We start from the raw sequence: 7,500 nt of genomic DNA, 5'->3' as shown, positions 1-7,500 counted from the left end.
TCCTGTGTATTTTAAACGTTGACCTGAATCTCTCTCTCTCTCTCCCTTCCTTTCTATCTCGCTTTCTTTCTCTTTATCATTCCTTTTTAAAAGCTGTGGTGTCGATAGGAAGTAAGTGGAAGTAAGAGTGTCTCATCCTGGGTCAGTAATTAGAAGAAGACACAAGTTAATATCCTGATGCGAACAAGGGAGAGTTTGAGTGTTACTATCCCAGACGTAGGATCTGGTCTTTCTTGCTCACAAAGCCAAGGTCACTGGAAGTCTCGCATTTCGAAAGATCCAGCGCCCACTTCCGGCGGTGCTTACAAGCGTCTTCGGGGACGTGAGAACCCTCGGCCAAAATGTCTTGTACATCATGTAGTAAGCACCGGGTGTGAGACACAGCAGTAGGACTATAGAATTTCAGTGTAAATCTCTATATTGCAGTGACACATTTATATAGTAATAGTCAAATATTTACTCTGTGTGTCTCTGTCTCCCCTTTTCTCTCTCCACTTATAAACGCTCACTCCTTATGCATTAATCTACAATTTCTCTTACTACGTTTTTCCGATAAATAGCGTCACAGTTTAACAGTCATGATCCACACTGAAATACATACATACACACATATATACATACACATGTGCATACATATATACATGTATATGAAAATATAAATCACACACACACACACACACACACACATACACACACACACACACACACACACACACACACACACACACACACACACACACACACACACACACACACACACACACACACACACACACACACATACGAACAAACACACACAAACACAAACACATACACACACAAATATGTATATATATATATAAATATATATATAATATATATATATATATCTATCTATCTATCTATCTATCTATCTATATATATATATATATATATATATATATATATATATATATATATATATATACACACATATGGGCAGGACGTTAAACTCCGGCCTCGGGTTCAAGGATAGTGCCCTATGAGCTCCCCGTGCCAGGGTCACGATGAAGCTTCTGGCAGCAGGGCAGTGGTTTCTGCAGAAGGCGTTTATCAGTGCACCTGGTAGTTCACAGCAGATACAGAATATGTGGAAACAGTTCTAATAACTGTCCTAACTGTCCCTAATATGATATGAAGGGCAGGTATAAACAAAACAATGAGTAAATGATTGAGTTTTAAATAATACATACTATATTTTTTCCTTTCCTTATTAGATCTTTATATTCACTTATTTTTTGGGATGATTATATAATTAACATGGTCTCATGGTATCAAATATAAATTAAAATAGAGATTAGTCATGAAGTTGCATATTCGGCAGTGCTTGGCGATTGTTTGTGTGACAAATGCCATATATAAACAACAGCTAAGCGTTGCCGGCTTTGCAACTGGTTATAGCTTGTTTTTCCCATTTCACACGCAATGAACTGTCGGATAAATCAAGAAAATACTGTAGGATGCTGATTATTGCTTACAAATTGAGGTAAGGTTCTGTAATGCAGTGGTCAGTTAGATAACCGAAACTTTGATTATACGATGAAAATATGTAAAATACCCAAATAGGCAGTCTGAATATATAAATAGTGTTTAATTTCGTTCATTTCGTTATCGTTGTCAGTGCTAACATTGTTATTATTATGTATATGCGTTTGAACCTACTGACACGAATGCTTCGTTTGTTGGCCATCTTGGCCCCTTAGAAATTGCTCTTTTGACACTCCCTGCTTTTCCGTCAAGTGTGAGCGATTTCAGGACAAATTAATAATTCTGTGATAAGTTGGGAGTGATACTAGGGAGTCTATGGCTGGAGTTTCTAACGAATCTGAGATTTATTTTATACAGTGGAACTTCCCATAATAGGCACTTTCCGGACTTCCCCTAATAGGCGGATTTTCCGCGGTCCCGACCGAAGCGTTGCGTTGAACCCCAAGTTCCCGGACTTGGTAACTTCTCGAAAATGGCACTTTTGGCTGGGTTCCTTGAGATGCCTATTATAGGAAGTTCCACTGTAATTACCTCTCCAGAGACACTGAGTCTACTCCCAGGCTACCCAAGCAAACTGCTATCTTGGTAAGTCTGTGTATCACGAGAAATGGGATAACAAGTGGACTAGGTAACACTATTCCAATATTTTAGTGCTTGGGAAAATCATGATGTTAGATAAAAAAAAAAACTATTTTTAAATGACCATTTGATCAGTCCCGAGGCAAAATTAATCCATGGTAATATGCTTCCTGTCCCAAGGCAGAATAAATCCATGGTAAATATGCCTCCTGCTCAGACAGCCTTAGGGAACCATGCCGTTGTCTACGGAAAGGAAACCTTGTGGAATGTTAGCTTCCGTGAAGTAGATGACTGATATGATAGAAGTTATATAGAGGCTCCTATAACACGTAGAAACCAGGATCACTACACTCTATAATGCTCAAGTGTGTTTCTTCACGGAGCACTCTTCTCTTGTCAGGCTCTATCTTTACCTTCTGGGCTGGATGTTGGATAAATTTCGTGAGGCACATCTAGCAGAGTCGAGTTAAACCCAGGCCCCAGTCTTCAGCACTGCCGTGGAGCCCCATGCCATACGCAAGGCCCACGAAGACTTCTTGGTGCAGCACAGTCTCTTTTCTACATAAATACGGTTGACTTCGGAATCATATAATGCAGCTTACGGAACTTCATCTAATAACCACTTTAAATAGTTTCAAGGCGGAAACCGAAAACATCGTTAATTCTAAATTGTTTTGGGAGTATTTTTTCTCTGAGGAGAGGAAAAAGAGAAAGGGTGGAGAGGAGGAGACGGGAGGAGAGGAGAGGAGAGGAAAACGAGAGAGAGAGGAGAAAGAGAGGAGAAAGAGGAGAGAGAAAGAGTAGAGAGAGAGAGGAGAGAGAGAGGAGAGAGAGAGGAGAGAGAAGGAGGGAGAGAGAGAGGGAGGGGAGAGAGGAAGAGAGAGAGAGGAGAGGAATGAGAGGGGAGAGGGGAAGGAGAGAGCGGGAGAGAGGGGGGGAGAGGGAGAGGTAGAGAGAAGAGAGAGAGGGAGAGAAGAGAGAGAAGAGAGAGAGGGAGAGATAGATGATAGATGATAGAAGATAGAGGGAGAAAAGAGAGAGGAGATAGGAGAGGAGAGAGGGGAGGGGGGGGAGGAGAGAGAGAGAGAGAGAGAGAGGAGAGGGAGAGAGAGAAAAAGAGAGAGAGAGAGAGAGAGGAGAGAGAGAGAGAGGGGGAAGAGAAGAGAAAGAAAGAGAGAGATAGATAGATAGACAGATAGAGAGGGGGGGAGGTAGATAGAAATAGAGAGATAGATAGAGAGAGAAAAGAGAGAGAGAAAGGGAAGAAGAAGAGAGGGGCGAGAAAGAGAGAAGAGAGAGAGAATGTGTGTTTGTTTGCTGTGTGTGGTGAGTGAAAGAGAGAGAGAGAGAGGAGAGAGAGAGAGAGAGAGAGAGAGAGAGAGAGAAAAGGGGGGGGGAGAGAGATGAGAGAGAAGAGAGAGAGAGAGAAAGAGGGACAAAAAAAATAAATGGGAAAAAATAGAGAGAGAGAGAGAGAGAAGAGAGAAAAAAGAGAGAGAGAGAGAGGGGGAGGAGGGAGAGGGGGGAGAGAGGAAAAGAGAGAAGGGGAATGAGAGAGAGAGAGGAGAGAGAGAGAGGGGGAGGGGAAGAGAGGAGAAGAAGAGAGAAGATGGGGAGAGAAGAGAGAGAGAGGGGGGAGAGAGAGGGGGAGAGGAGAGAGCCGGGGGGGGGGGGGGAGGGTGGGGAGAGGGGAAAAGAAGAGAGAGAGAGAAAGAAAGGGAGAGAGAGAAGAGGGAAAAAGAAGAGAGAGGGGGGAGATAGAAGAGATAGATAGAAGAGGAGAAAAGAAAGGGAAAAAAAGAGAGAGAGAGAGAGAGAGAGAGAGAGAGAGAGAGAGGAGAGAGGGAGGAGAGAGGGGAGAGAGAGGGGGGGGGTGGTAGAGGGGTGGGGAGAGGGGGGGGGTTTGGGTTTGGGGTGTGGGTTTGGTGTGTGGTGTTTGGGGTGTGGGGGTGTGTGTGTGTGTAGTGTGTGTTGGGGGTGTGTGTGTGTTTGTGTGGGTGGTGTGTGAGAGAAGAGAGAGAGAGAGGAAAAGAGAGAAGAGGGGAAAAGAGAGGGGGAGAGAGAGGAGAGAGGAAGGGAGAAGGGGGGGGGGGGTTTAGAGATAAGAGAGGAGAGGAGAAGAGAGAGGAGAAAGAGAGAGGGAGAGAGGAGAGAGATGAGAGAAGAGGGAGGAGAGAGGGGAGAAGAGAAAAGGAAGAGAAAAGAGGGGGGGGGGGCTGGGGGGTGTGGGGGGGGGGGGGGGGGGGAGAGGGTGAGAGAGGAGAGAGAGAGGGGAGGGGGGGGAGAGAGAGAGAGAGAGAGGAGAAGGGGAGGAGAGAGAGAGAGAGAGAGGAGAGGAAGGGGAAGAGAAAGAAGAAGAGAGAGGGGGGGGGGGGGGGGGGGGGGGGGTTGGGGGGGGGGGGTGGGTGGGGGGGTGTGGGGGGGGGGGGGGGGGGGGGGGGGGGGTGGGTGGGGGGGGGGGGGGGGGGGGGAGAGAAAGAGAGAAGAGAGGGCGGGAGGGAGGAGAAGAGAGAGAAGAGAGAGAGAGAGAGGGGAGAGAGAGAGAGAGGGGAAGTGGTGGGGGGGGGGGGGGTGGGAGAGAGGGGGAGAGAGAAAAAAAGGGGAGAGAGAGAGAGAGAGGAGAGGAGGAGGAGAGAGAGAGGAGGAGAAGAGAGAGGAGAGGAGAGAGGGAGAGAGAGGGAGAAAAAAAGGAGGAGAGAGAGAGAGAAAAGAAAAAGAAGTAGAAGATGTGTTGTGTGTGGTTTGGGGGGAGGGGTGGGGGAGGTGAAGAGAGAGGAGAGAGTAGAGAAGAAAGAAAAGGAGAGAGGGGAGGGAAGAAGTGAGAGAGAAAAAGGGGGCAGAAGGGGAAGGGGAGGAAGAGGAGAGAGAAGAAGAGAAAAGAGAGAAGGGGAGGGGGGGGGGGGGGGAAGGGGGGGGGGAGGGGGGGGGGGGGGGGGGGGGGGGGGGGGGGGGGGGGGGGGGGGGGGGGAAAAAGAGAGAGGAAAGAGAGAGAGGAGAAGAGAGAGAGAGAGAGAGTGGGGGGGAGAGGAGGGGAGAGGAAAAAAAAGGAAAAGAGAGGAAGAGAGGAGGGGGAGAGAGGAAAGAGAGAGAGAGAGAGGAGGAAAGGAGAGAGAGGAGGGGAAAGGGGAGAGAGAGGACGAGAGGAGAGAGAGAGAGAGAGGAAAGAGAGAGAGGAGAGAGAGAGAAGAGAGAGAGAGAGATGAGAGAGAGAGGAGAGGGAAAAAAAGGGGAGAGAGAGGAGAGAAAAAGAAGCGAGAGAAAAGGGGGAAAAAAAAGAAGAGAGAGAAAAAGGGAAGAAGAGGAGGAAAAGGAAAAGGGGAGGAGGAGGATTGAGAGAAAAGGGGAAGAGGAAGGGGGAGAGAGAGAGAGGGGAGAGAGAGGGGAGGGGGGAGAATGAAGAGAAGAGAGGGGAAGAGAAGAGAGGGGGAGAGAGAGGAGAGGAGAGAGAGGAAGAGAGAGAAAGAGAGAGAAGGAGAAGGAAGAGAGGAGAGAGAGAGAGAGAGGAGAGAGGGGAGAGAGAGAAGAAGAGAGAGGAGGGAAAAAAGAGGAAGCTGGGGGAGAGAGAAGGGAAAAGGGAAAAAAGGGAAAAAAGAAAAAGGAACGGGCTTTGGGGGGAAAAATTAAAAAAGGAAAAAGAAAAATAGAGGAGGGAAAAGGGCCAACCAAGACGGGGAAAGGGAAAGGAAAACCCAAAAGGGGTTTGGTGGGAGGAAAGAAGGGCAGGAGAGAGAGGAGAGAGAGAGGGAGGGAGGAGAGAGAAGGAAGGAGGGAGGAGAGGAAAGGGAGAGGAGGGGAGAGAAGAGAGAGAGAAGGAGAGAGGGGAGAGAGGAAGGAGGGGAGAGGAGGAGAAGAGAGAGAGGCTAAGGGTCAAAACTTTTAAAAAAAATGGAGGGGAAAATTTAATAGCATAAAAGGAGAAGATAAAGAGGAAAAAAAAAAGAAAAAAAAATTTTTTTTGGGGGAAAAAAAAAAAAGAGAGGAGAGGAGGAAGGAAAAGAGAAGTTTTTAAAAGGAGGGGGAAGAAAAAAGAAAAGAAAATGGGGGAATTTTTTAAAGAGAAAAAAAAATGAAGGAAGGGGGGGAGGCCCTTTACTTTTAAAAAATAAGAGAGGAGATATCAGAAAGAAAGGGGAAAGAATAACGAAGAAAAAAGTTAAGGGAAAAAGAAAGTCAGGTGAAAGGGATGGAGAAATTTTGGAAAAGAAACTAGAAAAAGAGTGTAAGGGAGAGGGAGGAAGAAAAGGAAGGAGGAGAAAACCGCCAAAAGATAGGTGGAAGTTTTAAAAAAAAAACAAAAAAGGGAAAAAGAGAAACTAAAAAAAAGGGGGGAACCAACCGGGGGAAAAACAAAAAAAAAAAGACAGAAAGAAGGAACAAAAAAAAAAAGAGAGGAAATAGGAAAGACAAAAAGGAGAAAATTAGAAAAAAATTGACATTAAGAACTTGAAAAATGGAAGCTTTACGACTGTTACCGATAGTGTACTACCGTCAAGGACACTCTCAACTGTAGATACTTCAACTCCTGGATCTTGTGTCTTCAATATCTCATATAAAAGTTATGAATGGGTTGTGAGACCCCATTGTGATGACTGAGCACGGCCAGTCAATGTTATGTTGAGGCTGGAGTTCTAAGGGGGAGCCGGGAGCTCCACAGTCAGCAGTATGGAGTAGGCCAGGACTGTACAGGAAATCGGAGCCTCGGGGTGCTGCAAGGTATCCACTGAAAGGAAGAACTGAAAGGTTTTGTAGAAGCGAGACAAAATCAGTGGGTCTAAAGGAAATAGGTACTGTCCTCTGCTGTCAACAGGATTCTAAGGGAAGGAATAGAATTACTCTCAACAGATCAACCCAATAAAGACAGACTGATGTATCCCCATTAATTTGGATTCAACACCTGATCTGCATCTGCTCACATCTTGGCAGGATGACGTACCTGTCTATGTGTTCGCTGAATTTCCGCCTGTAACTAGAGCAGGTGTGCTACAGAGGGGTGTCCTGGGACCTCTCATGTAGAATGTCTTTTAAAGTGACTTGCTGCATCTAGTTCCTGAGGCACAAAGGTTTGCTGACACAGTTAATTACCAAAATAATCAATCAATCAACAGTTACCTCCAGCGGCCAGGCTGAGGCAAAGACAGCAGCACAGGAACTAGACTGCAGAACAGTGAATGACAAGGGTAGGTTAAATTTGCACCAAGCGCATCTTGCTTCGCAGTAAACCACCAAACTTTCCAATGTTTCCAGTGATGAGAGAGAGAGAGAGAGAGAGAGAGAGAGAGAGAGAGAGGAGAGAGAGAGAGAGAGAGAGAGAGAAAAGTGCTTCATAATATTTCATATTGCATGATTGTATATATCTTTATCTATGCATTATACTAGTGGGATTCTATTGAGAAAGACATTGACCCAGAAGAGAAT

Source organism: Penaeus monodon, chromosome 1, assembly GCF_015228065.2.
Source record: "Penaeus monodon isolate SGIC_2016 chromosome 1, NSTDA_Pmon_1, whole genome shotgun sequence".
Taxonomy (NCBI): Eukaryota; Metazoa; Arthropoda; class Malacostraca; order Decapoda; family Penaeidae; genus Penaeus; species Penaeus monodon.
This window is presented reverse-complemented; position numbering follows the sequence as displayed.